This window comes from Lytechinus variegatus, chromosome 10, assembly GCF_018143015.1.
Source record: "Lytechinus variegatus isolate NC3 chromosome 10, Lvar_3.0, whole genome shotgun sequence".
Taxonomy (NCBI): domain Eukaryota; kingdom Metazoa; phylum Echinodermata; class Echinoidea; order Temnopleuroida; family Toxopneustidae; genus Lytechinus; species Lytechinus variegatus.
Window position 1 is genome coordinate 21,767,331 of NC_054749.1, and position 22,910 is coordinate 21,790,240.

The 22,910-nt window shown below is 37.6% G+C and overlaps 2 long non-coding RNA genes across 4 annotated transcripts; one reads left to right on the forward strand and one right to left on the reverse strand.

Moving 5' to 3' along the window:
* The first annotated feature begins 340 nt into the window (after nucleotides 1-340).
* On the forward strand, nucleotides 341-4,897 carry LOC121422422. Its single transcript, XR_005971163.1, has 2 exons — nucleotides 341-2,051; nucleotides 2,442-4,897. It is a non-coding gene; the product is annotated as an uncharacterized LOC121422422 (long non-coding RNA).
* An 8,369-nt stretch (nucleotides 4,898-13,266) lies between these two features.
* On the reverse strand, nucleotides 13,267-19,455 carry LOC121422421. 3 transcript variants are annotated; one of them, XR_005971161.1, is made up of 4 exons: nucleotides 19,328-19,455; nucleotides 15,237-15,407; nucleotides 14,448-14,551; nucleotides 13,267-13,385 (listed from the first exon to the last, which is right to left on the reverse strand). It is a non-coding gene; the product is annotated as an uncharacterized LOC121422421 (long non-coding RNA). The 3 variants fall into 3 exon arrangements; XR_005971160.1 differs by having other exon boundaries at nucleotides 15,237-15,358; nucleotides 19,328-19,454; XR_005971162.1 differs by lacking the exon at nucleotides 19,328-19,455 and adding an exon at nucleotides 15,855-15,882.
* Nucleotides 19,456-22,910: the final 3,455 nt, after the last annotated feature.

Consider the following 22,910-nt stretch of genomic DNA (forward strand, 5'->3'; position numbering starts at 1 on the left):
TATATATGCCATGTTGGAAAGTGTGGAATAAAGTGACTAACAATGTTGTTAGCAAAATATTTATCAAGAGTAATGGAGATCAACCCCTTTATTTTGACAGTGGGAGAGCATAGTCTTAGTAAGGATGATAAATGATGTCCATGTAACGGTGGTATTTTGTCAAATCTTATTTCTCAGTTTACTCAAATATGCAGGGTGGTATGAAATGCCTGTAAGTGGATTTAGTTGAAGGATTGTCCCATGAAACATATAAGAAATAAAACATTTCATTTATTACATTTCTATTTTTTGACCCTGATGTCACAATTTTTGCCCCAACCCCATGGAATGACCCATATATATGTCAGTGTGAATAAATATCATATGAACTTTATATACTTTGAATTGGATTCTCTTATTGAAGTCTTATCACTAGCTAACACTCATCCACATATCTACCACGCTACATATTTAAGAGTGTTACACATGCAAGGAATAATTCAGATGCTACAAATCATTAAAAAATTGGCTTTTCTACTCTATAATAAACAGGAGCACCAATAAAATTAGTCCAAAGATCAAAAAGGTGAAAGATCATGCTGCTTTGATGGACTGCAACACAGTAACGTGCATGTCCACTTGCACAAAGGACATTGCAAAAGAACTACATCAGCCTCAAGAAGAACAATATGTCAACAGTGAATATCTGAAAGCATATTCTATGCAGATTTCTTGTATTGGTTATGCTAAATGTAGCACATATACTGAGAAAGGGAACAATCATGAATATGATTTTTACATATGGCATTCTAGCCACTCTAATTACCAAAGTAACAGCATTCATATACAATCAGTGTCCTGATAACCAGACTGATAAATCGCTTAAACAAGATGTGTATTTCATTTGAAAACAATGATTGTAAGTACACGTATTTTACATAACTGGATGGTAAGCTAAATGATAGAGTGTTCCAATGTCAAATGTAAAGAGGGCAGGTGATGTCACACAGACTGTGTCATGTTAACCAAGGAAAAAAAGGAGTTCTGCAACAGAGGTTGTGCAGAATCTGGAAGTAATAAACAATCCAGCCCCTGCAGAAGACCAATAGAGTCAGCATCCACGGCCTCTTACACGGTTTGCAGTTGTTGCGTCGTCGATTAAACTACGAGGAGGAGGAGGACCATCTAGAAACAGACTAGAAGGCACAGGAAGACAGTTCGGTGAGAATTTGAAAATTACCAGGTGCACCAGTAATCATGGCCGTTAAATCATTAGCTGGCATCATAAACAAACTTGTACATGAGTCCTGCATCAGCTATAGTCAAAATTATCCAAGTCAAAAGGATCATGAAGATTGTATGTGGCTAGAATGGTCAGAAAAGGTAGATAAATACTTTGATGAAGCAATGTTTAAATTAGATGAGTCGCATTTTTCAGTTTGCTCACCAAGTTTACAATATTCAAGTTTTATTTGAAGAAGAGCAGGATCTATGTGTGGGGGAAGTGTTCTAACGTCATAGGCCTGCAGGGGAGGTGATGTCACCACTGACTGTGTCATGTTAACCAAGGAAGGAGAGGAGTTCTGCAACAGAGGTTGAGGAGAATCTGGAAGTAGTAAACAATCCAGCCCCTTCAGAAGACCAATAGAGTCAGCACCCACGGCCCTCTTACATGGTTTGCAGTTGTTGCGTCGTCGATTAAACTACGAGGAAGAGGACCATCTAGAAACGGACGAGGAGAAGGCGCAGGAAGACAGTTCGGTGAGAATTTGAAAATTACCAGGAGCACCAGTAATCATGGCCGTTAAATCATAAGCTGGCATCATAAACGAACTTGTACACGAGTCCTGCATCAGCTGTAGTCAAAATTATCCAAGTCAAAAGGATCACGAAGATTGTATGTGGCTAGAATGGTCAGAAAAGGTAGATAAGTACTTTAATGAAGCAATGTCTAAATTAGAGAAGTCACATTTTTTCAGTTTGCTCACCAAGTTTACAATATTCAAGTTTTATTTGAAGAGCAGGATCTATGTGTGGGGGAAGTGTTCTAATGTCACAGGCCTGCAGGGGAGGTGATGTCACACCGACTGTGTCGAGGAGGAGGACCATCTAGAAACAGACGAGGAGAAGGCGCAGGAAGACAGTTCGGTGAGAATTTGAAAATTACCAGTTGCACCAGTAATCATGGCCGTTAAATCATTAGCTGGCATCATAAACAAAATTGTACATAAGTCCTGCATCAGCTGTAGCCAAAATTATCAAAGTCAAAAGGATCATGAAAATTGTATGTGGCTAGAATGGTCAGAAAAGGTAGATAAATATTTTGATGAAGCAATGTCTAAATTAGAGAAGTCACATTTTTTTAGTTTGCTCACCAAGTTTACAATATTCAAGTTTTATTTGAAGAAGAGCAGGGTCAATGTGTGGGGGAAGTGTTCTAATGTCACAGGCCTGCAGGGGAGGTGATGTCACCACCGACTGTGTCATGTTAACCAAGGAAGAAGTTCTGCAACAGAGTTGTGCAGAATCTGGAAGCTACTGCATGCTTAACAAAACCGGATGGAACCTCGATGATAGAATGTGCAAACCAGTAGGGGGGGGGGTAGAGTGAATGGTAAGACAATAGATCGGATGAAGGGAGGCAAGTTTCTCTGGGATTGCCAGAGAGTGATCACGGTTCATAACTAGCTTGTAGGGGGAGGGGCCAGTAGGGGGGTAGAGTGAATGGTAAGACAATAGATCGGATGAAGGGAGGCAAGTTTCTCTGGGATTGCCAAAGGAGTGATCGCGGATAATAATTAGCTTTTAGGGGGAGGGGAGGGGCCAGTAGGGGGGGTAGAGTGAATGGTAAGACAATAGATCGGATGAAGGGAGGCAAGTTTCTCTGGGATTGCCAGAGGAGTGATCACGGATCATAACTAGCTTGTAGGGGGAGGGCCAGTAGGGGGGGGGTAGAGTGAATGGTAAGACAATAGATCGGATGAAGGGGGGCAAGTTTCTCTGGGATTGCCAGAGGAGTGATCGCTGATAATAATTAGCTTGTAGGGGGAGGGGAGGGGCCAGTAGGGGGGGTAGAGTGAATGGTAAGACAATAGATCGGATGAAGGGAAGCAAGTTTCTCTGGGATTGCCAGAGGAGTGATCACGGATCATAACTAGCTTGTAGGGGGAGGGGCCAGTAGGGGGGGTAGAGTGAATGGTAAGACAATAGATCGGATGAAGGGAGGCAAGTTTCTCTGGGATTGCCAGAGGAGTGATCACGGATCATAATTAGCTTGTAGGGGGAGGGGAGGGGCCAGTAGGGGGGATAGAGTGAATGGTAAGACAATAGATCGGATGAAGGGAGGCAAGTTTTTCTGGGATTGCCAGAGGAGTGATCACAGATCATAATTAGCTTGTAGGGGGAGGGACCACTAGGGGGGTAGAGTGAATGGTAAGACAATAGATCGGATGAAGGGAGGCAAGTTTCTCTGGGATTGCCAGAGGAGTGATCACGGATCATAACTAGCTTGTAGGGGGAGGGGCCAGTAGGGGGGGTAGAGTGAATGGTAAGACAATAGATCGGATGAAGGGAGGCAAGTTTCTCTGGGATTGCCAGAGGAGTGATGACTAGGTCAGCTTGAGATTTAAGAAATATATTTTTCATTTCATACATTTTATATTCAATGTGATGTCTTATTTTAAGTATGTGTTATATTGTTTTGTTGCATTTACAAGTATTTGTGAAGTTTGGTCAAGTAGATATGACCATGGATCAACTCGTGGATTACATAATATCCAACAGCTCCACAAGTTATAATATTAAAACAGTCTGCTTTTTACTTCCAAGGGAACATGTATGTTCCTGTCTCATCACATTTTGGCTTTAGAGATGGAGACAGGATAGACCTCCAAGACTCATCTCACATAATTCCTGTATTTTCATATTCTGTATATGAAAATACGAATATGAATGGTAAGACAATAGATCGGATGAAGGGAGGCAAGTTTCTCTGGGATTGCCAGAGGAGTGATCACGGTTCATAACAAGCTTGTAGGGGGAGGGGCCAGTAGGGGGGTAGAGTGAATGGTAAGACAATAGATCGGATGAAGGGAGGCAAGTTTCTCTGGGATTGCCAGAGGAGTGATCACGGATCATAATTAGCTTGTAGGGGGAGGGGAGGGGCCAGTAGGGGGGATAGAGTGAATGGTAAGACAATAGATCGGATGAAGGGAGGCAAGTTTCTCTGGGATTGCCAGAGGAGTGATCACAGATCATAATTAGCTTGTAGGGGGAGGGACCACTAGGGGGGGTAGAGTGAATGGTAAGACAATAGATCGGATGAAGGGAGGCAAGTTTCTCTGGGATTGCCAGAGGAGTGATCACGGATCATAACTAGCTTATAGGGGGAGGGGCCAGTAGGGGGGGGGGGGTAGAGTGAATGGTAAGACAATAGATCGGATGAAGGGAGGCAAGTTTCTCTGGGATTGCCAGAGGAGTGATGACTAGGTCAGCTTGAGATTTAAGAAATATATTTTTCATTTCATACATTTTATATTCAATGTGATGTCTTATTTTAAGTATGTGTTATATTGTTTTGTTGCATTTACAAGTATTTGTGAAGTTTGGTCAAGTAGATATGACCATGGATCAACTCGTGGATTACATAATATCCAACAGCTCCACAAGTTATAATATTAAAACAGTCTGCTTTTTACTTCCAAGGGAACATGTATGTTCCTGTCTCATCACATTTTGGCTTTAGAGATGGAGACAGGATAGACCTCCAAGACTCATCTCACATAATTCCTGTATTTTCATATTCTGTATATGAAAATACGAATATGAATGGTAAGACAATAGATCGGATGAAGGGAGGCAAGTTTCTCTGGGATTGCCAGAGGAGTGATGACGGATCATAACTAGCTTGTAGGGGGAGGGGCCAGTAGGGGGGGGTAGAGTGAATGGTAAGACAATTGATCGGATGAAGGGAGGCAAGTTTCTCTGGGATTGCCAGAGGAGTGATCACGGATCATAACTAGCTTGTAGGGGGAGGGGCCAGTATGGGGGGGGTAGAGTGAATGGTAAGACAATAGATCGGATGAAGGGAGGCAAGTTTCTCTGGGATTGCCAGAGGAGTGATCGCGGATAATAATTAGCTTGTAGGGGGAGGGGAGGGGCCAGTAGGGGGGGTAGAGTGAATGGTAAGACAATAGATCGGATGAAGGGAAGCAAGTTTCTCTGGGATTGCCAGAGGAGTGATCACGGATCATAACTAGCTTGTAGGGGGAGGGGCTAGTAGGGGGGGTAGAGTGAATGGTAAGACAATAGATCGGATGTAAAGAGGGGAGGTGGTTCCACACAGACTGCGTTATGTTGACAGATGTTGAAGAGCAGAATGACTGGTTCTGAAGGGCAGGCAGAGTGAAGCACTCCTTTGGTGTACTACATTATCTTGTTTTAGCTATGATATGAATTCCGCTATTGTAAACATATGTGTGAGGGGATGAGAAATAACCCTTCCTTATAATGCAAATCAGTCAGGTACAAAAGGAATGTAGCTAAAGAGGAGCGATATGCTCCAGTGGACATACACTCACTGCATGCAGGAAAAAGCTCATACATGCAGTGAGCAGATGTGGCTGTAGCTGCATGTGCCTACATGAAGGTGGTAATCGATGTCTCATCCTGATATTCTTGATGTATATAGTTGATTTTGGACACCTTAATATGTGAGTACAATATATAATTTACTCTCTGATGTTAAGATTTGCTGAGGAGTTAAATTAGACAGATTATGATTTGTGTGAAGAAGAGGGAGATAACTTCAATTTACATGAAGGAGGCATGCTGGTATAGTAACCGAGTTATGCCTATTAATGCTAGAAAGACGTGTTATTAAGACATGATACTATATATAAACTGCATTTTGGTTAGCCTTGTATTCATAAAGACAGGGAATGTTGGTTTTCTCGTGGAATTCACGTTGGTAAGCAAATGTGTTCATAACTAATTACAGATAGCAAATATTGAAATCTTTTCTAGAGTTGAGGTGACTTAAATATTGATAGATGTCATGCCCCACTGATTTGGATTGTGATTAGTTGAGTATGTTTCTATATTAGTCCAGTCAATCTAGCCAGAATAGGGGGGTGACCCGCCACTAATTGCAACACTTGATTTTCCACTGCAATGCTTTCCAGGAAGGTCCCCTTAACAACATACTAAAAGTCCCAAAAAATCCAAGCAGTGGAAATTTATGAAATTTGCATATTATGCAAATTAGCTATAAAAAGTTAGAAAAATAAGGAAAATAGTCCAAAGATTACAAATTAGCGTCCAAAACAATTTAATTTGAGCGAAAAGTAATGATAAATAACTGTATTCAATGTTTTTATTCAAAAGCGCAAACAAATCTACCTAATTTGCATATTATGCAAATAAGCATCCTTATATGGAAAAATGTCAAGATATTGTAATTGTTCTCATATAGACTGCTTGAAAACATTTGATTTATGTAGACATTTATATGCTACTTTCATAAGCATGAGAATTCATCACAATGCCTGAAAATAAATTTGCATATTATGCAAATTAGCCATTAAAAATAGGAAATAAGGAAAGTAATCCAAAGAGTATATTATTAAATGTCAAAAGCAATTAAATTGAACAAAATTTTAATGATGAATATTTTAAGTACAATGTTTTTATTTTAAAAAGCTAGCAAATTTGCCTCATTTGCATATTATGCAAATGTTGTTAGTCTGACAAGATGATGGGATTGGCAAGAACAAAGCACACTATTTGAAATTGGTGAGTAGTTTGTTAGAGCTGACATCCCTTTCTTATATGGATGGGAACGACAGAAGGAAGGCCAAGACAAGCAAACTTATGGCAGGTGAGATCTGATGAGTAGTCTCATTAAGAAGTGTAACAGAGATTCCATCTGGCCTAGTAGCTTCATGCAGATTGTTTTCTTTAATAATTTCTTCAGTAGTTTGGCTACACCCGCTTGACTAAAAAATAATATGTTTTCTGGCCATGACCTGGTCAGAACAGTGTTCCAGGGACTTGCAGAGCAGCGTCATCATCATCATGATCAGTGGTAAATACTAAGACTAAAAAATCTGTTGTCTTCCAATGTCTTCCATGATATTAAGGGCTTCCAACATGCTAGTTGTTACAGCCTGGATCATTGCCAATCCGGTCAACAAATTATGTACTATAGGCTTGTCTACAAACCATTCTATGGTCCTCTAATGCATTGTAGCTGGTCTGAGCTTCACCTTACTGATGCTTTAGGTGCTCAACATGCGCCAGCCTTCCTATAAAACTTTTCTTCCGACACAATTTATGTCCAGTGTCTCATTGAGGCGACTTGTGTCGGAAGAAGACAAGGGTAATGGTTTGGTTCTTGTCAAAGTCCTCTTAATTGACATTCAATCTCCTATGCTCGACTTGTCGGATTTCAGTATGTACAGAGAGTTGTATGATTGTCCAAAGTACATCTGCATGACACTATGAAATTCAGCATTCCTCCAGAAGACATCCTTAGTCGAAAGGTTTATTCCTCTGTATACCCTCACGGTATACCAATGAGTAACACAAAGTGGCAAACAAATCCTGGAATGGGTACACACTGTTTAATCAATGTTGGATGGTATTTGATGGTGATGGTAATGATGTTCCGTTGGCTTAGTCCTTCATCTGTTAATGTCTACTTGGTTGTTCATTGTCTCACTGAGGAATTTCCATAGGTATCAGGAAATTGATATTATTTGCATACGATTTGCTTAGAAACTATAGCTACAATATATGGAGATAGTTGCCATCCTTAGGAGATTCATCAAAGAGGAAAGAACAGAAAACGGATGCTTCATCCTGAAGCAGCAACTGGATTCAGCAAGGACGTCTAATCATGATTCTTGTATCTGAAAAGATGTCTATATACACTTTAAGCCTTTATCATGACTTTATGAATGGCTTTCATGTCACTCGTATGGGCAAATGCTCATTGGTACAGTACTTATAAACCATGCCCAGGGATCTTGTGATCCAAGGAAGTTACTCATATTCACCACCAAGACAAGTGGTGTGCTACAAGGAACAAATATTCAAAGCTAACGAGCTTTTATTTGTACTGGTTGTGACATCTTGTACTGATCACTTGACAATCAAGGAGCATGATAGCGTGGACTATACTAGCAAGAAACGCAAAGACTCTACCAAGTCAAGGAGAGAACAAGGGTAGAAATATGAAGCATTCAAACAGTGGGACCCATGTAGAACTGACTCATCATTGCACAATATGAGTTGGGTTTCTGCTCCGGTGGTAACTGCTCATGAAAAAAGTCAATAATCAAGCAAGGTCATCAAGGTTACATATATATAATCTACGTGGAATTTTAGAGGCAAGTTTTCTTGATTATTTATAACATGCCGGATGCTTCTTTGCATAATATGTACATTCCACTTCAGATATTAAGCTGATAATTAAGGCATTCTTAGTAGTCATATATTGATCTAGATCCACAGAGGGGAGACCTTTGAAGGGCCTTTCAAAGACCAAAAATTGGCAAGGTCTTATACAGCAGTCTCTAAGATCCCTGAATGTTGTCATTTCTGTGGAATGGCTCAAAAAGACCCCTCGAAGAACTTTGAAAGACACCTGTCCTATATGTCCTATAGAGATCTTTCAATGGTCTTTCAGAGATGTTTATGCATCGAGTGATCCTTCAGAATTCTTTCCATAGACTTTGCCTGGTCTTTCAATTATCTTTCGACGATTTTTCAATGATCTCTCATGAGTCTTACAGTAATCTCTGAAAAAATATCGAGAGACTGCCGAAAGATCATAGAAAGACTAATAAGAAATTTGAAAGTTCATTGAAAGACCAATGAAAGACCAGCAAAAACAATTTTCCTGTAAGACCGCTGAGAGACTGTTTTGAACCGTTTCAAAAAGTTTTGGACTCACGGGGACCACAAAGACCATTGAAAGATCTATCAGGAATCGTAAAAGACATCAGAGATCTTTAAAAGTTCGTTGAAAGATCAAGCAAGTGTTATGGTCTTACAGCAGTCTTTCAGAGGTCTTGGTCTCTGTGGAATGATGGTTTAACTGTTTGTGTGAGAAAAATAAAAATTTCTGGGTTGTTCTTTTCCTACAAGGATGCTCATAATTATGATGTAGATTTATTTACATTATTTTTTTTTGAAGAATTATTAAAATTTGTAAAGATTATCATGAACTTCCGTTCAATTTATATTGTTTTCCGCACTTGATTTCCAAATTTGGGATTATTTTCCTCATTTGCAAATTTTTATGGCTAATTTGCATAAAATGCAAATTTTGTGATTTTCCTATGCTTGTCTATTTAGTGACTTTTAATATGGTTTTAACTTCCTGTAACTTAAGGCATTGCCATATTCAAATTTCAATAGATAATCTACTTGCATTTTTTGAGGAATGTATCACCAGTGTGTTTTCTTGAATATTTATTACATACTTATTTGCATAATATGCAAATGACACTACAGACACTAAGCTAAATATAAATCTATTCAACGTCCTTAGTGATAGCAGCATGTAAATTTCAACATTATTGAAATTTTCAAGCAGTCAATGAGAGAAAACTCACAATATCTTGACAATTTTTCCATATAAGGATGCTTATTTGCATATTATGCAAATGAGGTAGATTTTTTTGCACTTTTGATTAAAAACATTGATTAAAGTTATTTATCATGAATTTTCGCTCAAATAAAATTGTTTTGGACACTTAATTTGTAATTTTTGGACTATTTTCCTTATTTTTCTAACTTTTTATGGCTAATTTGCATAATATGCAAATTTCATAAATTTCCACTGCTTGGATTTTTTGGGACTTTTAGTATGTTGTTCAGGGGACCTTCCTGGAAAGCATTGCAGTGGAATGTCCAGTGTTGCAATTAGTGGTGGGTCAAACCCTATATTGACTGGACTATATTGCTTAAGACTGATAGAATGATTATGATAGCTCACTCAATTTGCAGAATTGTGTTACCGGTATATATATCTATGTGAAAGTAATAAATAGGGAATGGCCTTCTTTGCAGATCTATTTACTACATGCATTTCATAGGCTGAGGTAAACTCAATATATACAATGTACATGTATGAACTAAATTGCATACAGTGTATATGGAAGATGATATATTTGTAATTATGGACCTTTAGTTTTTCTGCTCTGCTCTGAAAGCAGCTGTAGCAAGTAATTATTTGTGATCATAATAATGATGCAATTCTTACTGTAATTTTGTGTCTTTTAATTGTCTACAGCAACTGAAGTGACCTCAGTCAAGGGTCTACTACCCTCTTTTGTTTGATTTGGACATGATGAAATAAAGCTTGGCCTCATACCCAATAGAACCGCAAAAACAACTGCTTCGTCTGATTTATGACTTTGAAATCTTATCCTCACATTTGGTAGTACGGATGGGGTGCGGTTTCTCTTCAGATAACTGAGAACTATTGGCTTGGCCAGGTGTGTAACGATCAAGGAATAAAAGACAAAAGAGGGTAGGAAGATGACGACCATGGAAGAGATGGAGGAACTGGAAAAGCTGTCATTGGAGCTGAAAAGTAGGGAAGTGTATTTCCCTCCTAAGGAAAAGAAAATCAGGCCCTTTAGTGGCACTGAAAACATGCTGGTCTCAGATTTTGTGGAGGACATTAAGGCAGGAATTAAACTTCGAAAGCTGACGGGTGAGAGTGCTATTGACTACGTGAGTAGCTCACCTGGAAGGATCTGCAAGGCAGGAAGTACAACATCGCCCAGATAGAGAAAAGAAGGATGCTGATTCAATAATGAACATCTTATTGGAAACATTTGGGGACAAGCTGAATGCTAGTCAACTAGTGCGGCAGATATATAACCGAGTACAAAATGAAGATGAGTCTGTGGCACAGTACGCATATGCCTTACTTGCATTGGCGACTCGATTGCAACGCAACCAGGAGCTCCGGAGTCGAAAAATATCATCAAAGAACAGTTTAAAGATGGGTTGAGTGACCCAGTACTCAGGAGGGAAGTGAAGCGGTTGTTTAAAGAAAAGCCAGAATTGTCTTTTCTAGAGGTACGAGACTGGGCGTTGGAGATGGAGGAGGAAGAACTTAAGGGCACCAACCCACGCAAAAAGAAATGCACCACCTACCAGGCCGAAGCCACAGCCGGGATGGGAAAGATGATAGAGGGGCTCACTGCAGCGATCAAAGGCCAAACAGAGCTACTTGACAAGATGATAGTACAGCAGGGCATTTTCAATTCTCGCCTAAGTCAGTTAGAGGAGACGCAGGACAATGCCAGGAGATTCAGGAGACCTCCTCTAGACAAGAATAAGATTGAATGCCATCGATGCCACCGCATGGGTCATTACGCAAGGGAGTGTGAGAGTCCTCATCCTGGGGGCAATCCACGTACACAGAGGGCTGGACATATGTTACTTCTATATGTTTCATTTCCAACAATATTAAATATATTATTCCTTCAAACTTCTTGTTAAATTCATATACCCTCAGTGCATGTGTTAAAAATCATAGGTTTTGTCTTTATATTAACCTGTCCGAGCTAAACAAAGAATGTTCAGATTACCTCCAAGTTTAATGGCCCTTTGTGTGCTCTTGACCTAGAGACACCTTATTTGTCACTATCCAAAATATGTTGGTGCTACACAATGATAATGCATAATCTGGAAACAGACAGTTCTGCGAGTGAAGGAGTAAAGATGGAGGGTCTGTTGAATGGACATGTTCATATAGGGAAGTGGTTCCATCAATCCTGCGTGAGATTGACTGCAGTGTCGCAGGATAAAAATCTAATTTAAAACAGACTTGTACGAGGAGAGGGTGAAAGTGGCACATGCCACCAGTCAATTTGACATGGGGCTGAGAGAACTTTTCTACATCCAAACAGCTTGCATCATATGGCTAAAACCTGAACAATTATTTAATTCTACCAGACATTTCATCTTCTTCACATTATCCAGACGACCTGGGTTTTGGTACTGCTACTGCTATTAGCGCTAAAGATATTTTCATCATACTTCACAACTCTACATCGCCACCAACATACTTCACACCCCAATATCTTCATCTACATTACTTTGAGCTTTGTTGGCTATTTTGTCTATTATTTTTGGCTGGCCAGTCAACAACTAGTGCTGCTTCACCAAGCTAGGCGAGTATAATTTCTCCCACCTCGTTTCTTTTTCCTCTGTGGAATTTCACCCTATTGAATTCCACACTACCTAAGCGTTGCTTGTGAAACATACATGTACATGTAAGAGAATGGCATGAATTGTCCTTGGAGTTGGTACAAATACTTCCACAGATTATGTTTTGAGTTGGTTAAACTAGACATCTATTGAAAATAGGTGGAAAATGCAAAGATGTAAACTGGTATACAGAGCTATAAATTGACAGGCACTAAAATACCTGACCAATTGATTTGACAAAGCGATTTCTATTCATGGTTACAGAACCAGAGCTGCAATAACTGATGGACTTTTGATACCAAAATCAAGGACAAATTCTAGCAAACAAGCTTTTTTCCCATGTTGGTGCAGTGGCGTGGAATCATTTGCGGCATGATGTAAGGCAGGCATCTTCTAAACACACATTTTCAGCAAGATTCTGGAAAGTGACCTGAATCTAGGCAACACCCCTCATGAAATTCCATTAGTAAATGATTTCACATTCACTAAATAAGTAAAATATATCAATATACCAATAAACAATTTCACGTGCCAGACACCATGAGGTTGCTGACTCCACTCTACTAAACTATATGTAATTGACAATAAGTTTCATGTACATGTTCTGTTATTGTTTTTCTAATGTATTTTCGTTATTGTATTGCAGGGCCTCTAAGCTTAAAAGTTTTGACCCACTGACAGAGTCACCCTAGTAACATAGAACACAATAAATAATTAGATAGACGGATAGATAAATAAATTGACCTTCTTATAAAGTCATGTCTGACATTATTAAGGGTGCGTTTTAAACATACAGCACCTCTTAACCCCCCCCCCAACAGGTGCATCAATGTCATCTGGCAGTAACAGATTCATCGATAAAACTGCATAATTTTCAGCCTTGTTCAAAATGCTGACAAGACAACCAAACCTTTCTTGTGACCCCCTTTCTTGAAACGGTGCTATGAGTTTGCTCTGTCATGTTACTGGTCTCTGAATCCATTCCATATTTGCCAACCTGTTCTTGTGATCCTATTTCCAGAAGTGACGCGAGCCGTTGCAAAACATGCTCTGCCCTGCTGCCACTGCTTGCCAACCACTTTCAAGATGCTCTTTTGAATTGATGGTTGATGTCGTCATCCCTTGCCATTACTGCCAATTTACTCTGCATTCCATGAATTTGCATCAGTCTCCTGGTTAAATTCAAGATGAAGCAAATCAAATTAGTTGTGGAAATTTCCTATAATTTCCCTTGCACCAAAGATGATTTAATTTGAATTAATTCTTATATTTCCCAAAATAAACAAAATATCAACACAATTTATTTTGATAATGCAGAATAAAGTGTGGTAAAGTAATTCAGTATTGCGACAAGAATTGCAGTACATGGTAACAATGGCAATAAATGTGTGAAATATGAAGGAGCCTGTATAAACAGCAAAGGTTGTAAAATCTGCAGGTTCCTGTGAATATTATCAAATCAGCAATCGAGGAGATGGGACACCCACACAAAAAAATAAGACTACATAGGAGGAGCAAAAGATAATTGAAAAGTGTGGGGCATTAGAATAAGAAGGAACATGGAGAAATAAAGAATAAACGAAGGGGGGGTATAAAGAGATAAATACAATACCAATGCAGTATGTACCTTTAAAAAGGGTAGAAGGGTAGAAAACAAGGTTAATAAATCATATTTTGATTAACATCGAAAGGATGGTGCTTATGAGAAATAATTCCATTCAATCTTTGGTCCTAATTGTCAAAGCTGTAAAAAATTTAAATATTGCACAAATCATACAATAAAAAAAATAAAATAGGGAGTGAGGGACATCATAGATTTTCTCATTTACATGTGACTAAATTGTGCAAATAACTATTTTTTTTTAATAAGTGAAACTTTGAAATAGATGTATCATAACTTTATTTTACATTTAATTTTAATGAAATTTTCTGGATTATGCTTGTCTGATTTTTCTGTTTATTCAAATCAACATTTTTCTGGGCTGGACTTGACCTTTAAAGGATAAGTCCATCCCAACAAGAAGTTGATTTAAATTGCTTTGAATTGCTTGCTTCGCTAACATTTTCCAGAAACCTCAAGACCTCCCCTAGCTATGAAGAAAAAAGAAAATACATTTAAACATTCCAAGCAAGCAGATTAAATACAATGATAGTCTCTACAAACTCATGAACCCTAAAAGATTGAATATTTCCCTTTAAATTAGTTAATATGAATTTCAACTGCCTAAACTCACCTGAATTTGAGCAAGAATGATGATCAAGTTCTAGCTGATGTCCACTTCATCATGGAAATGTCCTCTGGCATTGCTGCCATCTTCCAGAATCCTTCAAACTTCACCTATTGAGAAGAAAAAAAAAAAACAATTGACTTAAACTTTCCAAGAAAGCATATGATATACCAAATTCATTAAATTTCTCCAAAGAAACATAAAAATGAGACATTTTAGTCTGGGAGAGAGGGCGCAATGATATCTAGTCTTTTTACATCTCTGAAGCTTCAAAGTGAATATTCCTCTTTAGAGAACCTAATTTAGTACAAATGTTTAAAGCACTGCTGAAGGGAATTATTTATTTAAAAATACATTATATTTTTGTAACCCAAGTTGAAGCTCAATCATACAAGTTAGATTCTATTAAAAGGGTACACAAGTCCAACTTGAATTAAAAAAACCCCATAAACCATGAAAGTAAAATGTTCACATTTCATACATAAGCAGACAGAAATTTGATATAAACTCGGCAATTCTGTAAAAAAAAAAAGTTTTGTTCACTTACACAAGGGCAACTTGAATAAACCATAAAAAAACCTTACATTCAAAATGTAATGCTAATTGATAATTCGGAATTGCGAATGAAATCTTGAGTTACAACTTGATGAGGTACACTGTATTCAGTTTTGAGATGAAAAAAAATCTTCATTATGTTGATTATACACAGCCCACTTTACCATCTTCACACCCACAAGGTACAAAATGCCAACTGGAACATGAAAATTTGAATGAGAAACATAGCTTAATTCTTACCACAAATGTCATCAGAAACTCCAAACAATTTGTTCAGTTCATCCACAAACTAGCTTTCCTTGCCATCAAGCTTGGAACTGTCTTGGAGTCGCAGCCACCACCACCACCTGTGTCCTACCATTCTACAGCAGATGAAATTACAATCAGCAGTTACACCTCAGCTGGCTTTACCTGTGAATGAAGTAAAGGTTAGCTTACTCTATGTTCAAAGCTCAAATTCAGTCTCATCTCATTGTCCCTTCAAACCAGTTGCAATGGACAATAGAATGTCAGTCATTCAACCCTCAATACAAAGGTTCAAATTGGACTGAACCTTCTTTTGTTCCAAGCTTCAATGGCCAAAATCCCAAATTGGGATGAGCTCTTTTTTGTTTTTCAAATTTCATTGACCAAAAATGCCATTGGGCATTTTTGGCCAATTGGGCTGGGCTCTCTTTATTGTCAATGTTCAATAAACCAAGGTTACATACTGGAGTAAGCTCCTTTTTGTCACCAAACTGGGTCCTTGTCTTTGAATGAAAGAGATTGATTAAGGGTTACATTCAAGGACATGACAATGGAAGCATTCTCAACAAGTATGCACATGAAGTACACAGAGTCCTCAAGGCTATAACTGACCTGAATTAGAGCAATGATTTAGTTTTAGGGCGATTCCACACTAGAACTTCAAAAATATCATAAATTTCAACATGCTTTCAATAAGTCATAAGTAGTGTAATATTTTACCCTGATACCTAAATTTTATGAAAATTATGAGTTTTAACCAAAAGTGAAGACAGATATAGTCTTTTTTGGGGAGAACAATGGAATTTTAAATTTTCAATAATTTTGCTCATTGAATAGTCAAGTACAAATTCCACCTGAAACAATTATTTGCAAAGCAAGAGAAGATTGAAAATATTGCAGGTCAATAGAATAATATATCATTGATGGTTCCAAATAATATCTACAACATTTTCATGATCCATAATAGGGGCAGCCCTGATTTTTCCGAACCTATTTTTGGCAATGTCCCGTACGACACATAACAACGCAAAAGTTTTTCCTACAATTTTATTTTTGATGATGCAATTTCATAAAATGAGTTTCTCTTTGTTTGACCCATGGGTGATCGATTTATCCCATAAGGATCTAATTACTGCCCTTCATTTTTCAATTATTGTCCTATTAAAAAATGTCCCGTACGACACACGCTGTGTCGTACGGGACATGTCCCATACGACACACAATATAATAATGCATCTAATTGCAGGATTTGGATTCAGAAACCATAAATAGTAGGCATATTTAAATTCATTTATTTGATTTAACATAAAGTGAACTGAAAAAGTACTTTGTTTATCTCCATAGAACATGAAATAGGTGATTCTAAACATTTTAATTGATTTCATGTAGGCTTATTCTTTTGTGAATCCCTTCAGCTAAACTGGTGATTTTCACTGATCAGAGCAGGTTAATTTCTTTTCATTGAGCATGAAAAGAAAACCTTTATAATTATTTCAACCTAGCCTGGAAGATAACTTCCTCTTGCATGCTAATGTGGAATTATTATAAGATGTAAAAAAATCATATCAATCATCATGATCATCTATTTGGACTTCCCTTGATGATCACTATTTTTTATTGAAACTCCTTACTTTTTTCAAGTTGTAAAAAAAATCTTGAAAATAAGACAAACCATATGGTTTCATGAAATGCAGATGGGTTTGAAAAAGTAGAACCGCATTTCTTTAGACAAAAAAAAATTGTGACCAAAAAAAGGGAAAAAAGTGACAGTTGTGACATATATCATGTAGATATACATTTTATATAAAAAATCATAACATCATGATCATTTTAGCCCCATAATTTACACAAAGTTTCATTCATTTATTGTTTAAATAGTGTTTGGAAATCATCAATTAGTTCCCTAAAATATAACTTCACACAAAACCTGAAGTTTTTCAGCTCGTAAAAATGCTGTGAACACTTGTACATTTCCCATCATGATAAAAATTATAACATAATTATTGCTCCCAATTGTACATATTGAGGTTACTTAATTGTATTGTCCTGAATGACTGCTTATTAAAAGATTATTCATAAATAAGCAAGAATTTAGGGGCAATGCTCCTTCTGATTGATAAAAAGTTCATGTTTATTTATTCAGGCTGCCCAGTACAACACGCAAGTGCCTGTACAACACACAAGTGTCCCGTACGACACACAAGTGTCCCGTACGACACACAAGTGTCCTGTACGACACACAATTGTCCCGTACGACACATTGTTTTGTTTATGATATATTGACAGAAATATTCACCTAATAGCGGTTTCTAACCTAATGAATGTCTTAGTTTGATGGGATTATCATTATCATCAGCCAAATAATGTGATTGAAGAAGTCAAAGTGACATAAAGTAAGAAAGTTTGGCTTCAATTTAGAGATGTCCCGTACGACACATTTTGAATGTCCCGTACGCCACAATGTTCTCAAAAATTATAATTTGCTTTATTTATTCATGAATGTTTATTTTGCTTTCTTTTGTAAATGTGTTTGTTCTTGGGTAATTGAGTGTCAATTTGAGTTCAGTTTCTATGAAATTTATCTGCCCAACTCACAGACTTTTGAGTACAAACTTGAGGTTTCTAAAAAAGCCACTTTTTCTGCGTCCGTACGACACATTACTATTTTTAATCTGTATTATACAGGATGTGAATTCAAGTCATGTTAAGTCTTGGTTTTTCTTACACTCTGGTAGTAGTTGATGACCACCTATAGTTACTGGAATATTTTTTGTTTTTTCTTGTCAAAAACTGTCAAATATTCTCTAAATGTCCCGTACGACACGTATGGAATCACCCTTTAGCTGATGTCCACTTCATCATGGAAATTCCCTCTGGCATTGCTGCCATCTTCCAGAATCCTTCAAACTTCACCTATTAAAAAAATTACTACATAGATTTAAATGTTCCAAGCAAGCATATGATATTCCAATATCATTCGTTAAACTTCTCCAAATAATCATAAAAATGACAGACATTTTAGTATAGATCTGGACGTAAACTGCTAGACTAATTGGTATAAATGCAGACGGTGACGGAGTAGCCGGGAGGCGTTTGGGGAGTGAAGTCTTCTACCTACGTAGTCACTCCCCTAACGCCTGGGGCTCGAATACATAGGCTCCCACATACCAAGGGAAAAGGCAACTATACAAATGCACCAAACTGCTAGTTATGTTTAGAATCTGAGGTTAACACTTCTGTACATGGGTAAAAATATCAGTTGGCAACGTTTGGCAAAAAAATGAATTGAAAATACGTATTTCTAGTTCAGTGGTTGAAACGGACATTTTAGCACTTTTTAATCTAGCACCGCTCATGATTTTGCCGCCCTCTATACGCGTCACGTAACTAGGTTGCAATAATGGATCAAAGATGGCGATGACAACAAATGTGAGTAAACTCTCTTCTACTTTTATTATTCTATCGCATTTCTGCGATATTTTTAACCATAACTATCCATTTTTTGCCAAACGTTGCCAACCGATATTTTTACCCATGTACAGAAGTGTTAACCTCAGATTCTAAACATAACTAGCAGTTTGGTGCATGTGTATAGTTGCATTTTCCCTTGGTATGTGGGAGCCTATGTATTCAAGAGCCAGGCGTTAGGGGAGTGACTACGTAGGTAGAAGACTTGGAAAGACTTCCATATGTCCTCTCCACTTAATTTTAAAAAATAGTTCCCCAAATGCCTCCAGGCTATGACGGAGGGCACATTGATATCTAGTCTTAATATCTCTGAAGCTTCAAAAGTGAATATTCCTCTAATTTAGTATAAATGTTTTAAAGCACTGCTGAAGGGAATTATTTGATTTACAAATATACATTTTTGCAACACAAGTTGAAGCTCAATCATACGAGTTAGATTCTATCACAAGTGTACATATGTCCCTCTTGAATTAAAACAAACCCCATAAAACATCAAAGTAATATGTTCACATTTCATACATAAGCAGAAAGAAAATTGATGTAAACTCAGCAATTCTGTTTTAAAAAGTTTTGTTCAAGTACACAAGGGCAACTTGTATAAACCATAAAAAACCTACCATCAAGTTTAGAACTGTCTTGGAGTCACAGCCACCACCACCACCCGTGTCCTACCATTCTACAGCAGAGGACATTACAATCAGCAGTTACACCTCGGCTGGCTTTACCTGTGAATGAAGTAAAGGTTAGCTTACTCTATGTTCAAAGCTCAAATTCAGTCTCATCTCATTGTCCCTTTAAACCAGTTGCTATGGACATTAGATTGTCAGTCATTAAACCCTCAAGACAAGGGTTCAAATTGGACTGAACCTTCTTTTGTTCCAAGCATCAATGGCCAAAATCCCAAATTGGGCTGAGCTCTTTTTTGGTTTTCAAATTTCAATGACCAAAGATGCCAAAGTTCAATAAGTCAAGGTTATATACTGGACTAAGCTCCCATTTGTCACCACACTTGAACCATCTTTTGAAAGAGATTAAGGGTTACATTCAAGGATGTGACAATGGAAGCATTCTCAATAAGTAAGCACATGTAGCTTGTGACAGAAAGAAATTCCTAAGGTCAGATAAAAAGAAACCCAGATCATTGATTCATGGGGGGGGGCCTTATAACTATAAAGTGATTGTACATTATGGGCGTTTCTTTCCTAGGAATCTTGTAACCAGGTATTCAATTAACCTGTTAAAATACATGGAATCCTGATTGGTTACTTAACACTTTCAAATGTAAAAAGATTCTGACAAGATTTCATTTTGTCAATCTTGTGTTTTATCGGTAGGGCAGAGTGGGGTATGAAATAAGGCCACTTTTTTCATAATTCAATTCATATCATTTTTATGCAAAGCACTAGCAGTAGAAACATGATTAGATGCCTAATACTAAACAGATAGTAGACCTGCATCATCCCATAGAAACTTGACAATCAATCTCATTTGCATATTAATGAGTATTAAAAATTATTGTCAGAGGGCCTTACTTGCCCCATCAAAATGGGGAAAATGAGGCTCCTTGATTAACAATTGGAATGCCTCTGGCCGTCTCACCTGCATCAAGCGATTCAACATAGCAGCAGTGCTGACTTTGAAAACTACTATAACTCGCACAAGATGTTCAGTGATACTTGGTTTCCACGTTTTATGAACTAGACCAATACACTTACAGAGATAGGATGGTAATTCAACAAATACCCCCAATGTTGCCAAAATTCATTGACCTCACATGACCTTTGACCTTGATCATGTGACCTGAAACTTGCACAGGATATTCAGTGATACTTGATTACTCTTATGTCCAAGTTTCAAAAGTCAGATCAATAAACTTGCAAAGTTATGATGGTAATTCAACAGATACCCCCATTATGGCCAAAATTCATTGACCTTTGACCTTGGTCATGTGACCTAAAATGCGCACAGGATGTTCAGTGATACTTGATTACTCTTATGTCCAAGTTTTATGAACTAGACCAACATACTTTCAAAGTTATGATGGTAATTCAACAAATACCCCCAATTCGGCCAAAGTTTATTGACCCTAAATGACCTTTGACCTTGATCATGTGACCTGAAACTTGCACAGGATGTTGAGTGATACTTGATTACTATCATGTCAAAGTTTCATGAATCAGATCCAAAAACTTTTAAAGTCTTGATTGTAATTCAATAGATACCCCCAAATCGGCCAAAGTTCATTGACCCCAAATGACCTTTGACCTTGGTCATGTGACGTGAAACTCATGCAGGATGTTTGGTGATACTTGGTCAACCTTATGTCCAAGTTTAATGAACTAGGTCCATATATTTCCTAAGTTATGATGACATTTCAAAAACTTAACCTCAGGTTAAGATTTTGATGTTGATTCCCCCAACATGGTCTAAGTTCATTGACCCTAAATGACCTTTGACCTTGGTCATGTGACATGAAACTCTAATAGGATGTTCAGTAATACTTGATTAACCTTATGGCCAAGTTTCATGAACTAGGTCCATATACTTTCTAAGTTATGATGTCATTTCAAAAACTTAACCTCAGGTTAAGATTTGATGTTGACGCCGCCGCCGTCGGAAAAGTGGCGCCTATAGTCTCACTCTGCTATGCAGGTGAGACAAAAACTACTTAATGTTGTTATATTCGAAGTAAAAAATAGTTCAGTCGGTTTGATACAGTCACTGATCATTTACTGGTAACAATCACAGGATTGATATTTAATCATTTAAAAAAAAGCCCCCATTTAATCATTTATTTATTAGTACTATCCAATATCATGAAGAGAAAAATGATTTTTGGCGAGTGTTTTCAACTGTCACAGATATAGGCTTCTACATATTCTATTGGAAGTGGACACTTTTGGGCTATACATCAGAGACAAAAAGGGAAATGAAATTTATTCAATCATTTTTGTGACGCATTTGACAATCCAGCATTTTCAAATTCAAATATTTATACACCAAGTTAGAAAAAATGTGCTTACTGTACTTGAAATATGCCAGTGAATCTCAAGAACCTTCCTGTCCCGACGATAAAGTCAAGCTCAGCCAACGCCCTGCTTTTCTTGAAATGTACTCAGAGATCTTGAATTTAAGCCCTCCCTCCGTACTACAGCTGACAATCCAAGATTTTGAGAGATTTTTCATCTTGTCTTGGACCTGTACTTGCAATATAAATTCATTTAAAGACAATTTTAATCTTTATTCTTGAAACTTGTTAATAATCAACAGAAAAATGATGGAATACATGAATAATAAAGAATACCTTTTATTTTTCTACAAATTTCTATAACTGTTGGGGTGAGGCCTCTTCATATACAGGGTACATTTATCACAAAAAGGGAAAAAATAAAGCATGCGAAAAGCTTGTTTAGGGGGTTATTTTGCACACAGAGAAAAACTCCTTAAGGGGGCGTTTGGAAATTCCTTGGTCAAGCATGTGTACAGCACAGAGAATACATTAATTCCTTTAAGGGGTGTTTGGAAATTCCTTGTTCAAGCACGTGTACAGCAATACATTTGACGGCACCCCCCCCAGCACTGATACCATAGTATTTGTACATACTATACCATAGAGTATAAAAGTAAAATTGTCAGTCTCTATAACCCCTAAATGCTCTCCTAAAATTAAACCAGCTCTTAAAAAAATGAAGAAGCTAGGGCAAACAGGTCAGCACAAAATCTACACTCAAATCTCACTTGTGCACTAACATTACATAATATATTAATTCAACCAATCAGATACAAGAAAAATGGTATTGTCCACAAAATGTATTAATCCTATTTAAAAATAACAACCAATTGAAGCACAGGAGGGTGACCATGAGTTCAATCTGAATATTTCTGAGAACTAAACAATGAGATCATGAGAGGAAATGGGATGGAAATACTAGGAAGCATGACTGAGGGGAACTTGAAAGAGTGAATGAAATGCCATGAAGCTGGTGAAGTGGTGTTGCCATGGGTGTCGATTTGTGTTGTGAATCTATCGTTCAAGGGGGATGATCAATTGTTTCATCTCCCCCCCCCCCTTGAATGGTATGACATCACAGATTGACACAAGTGGGCGTTGCTATGTGAGAAATACATTATAGAGATGGAATGAAGGATGAAAGCATAAAAATGTATACATGTGGATTGTGAAAAATGTGAAATTAGATG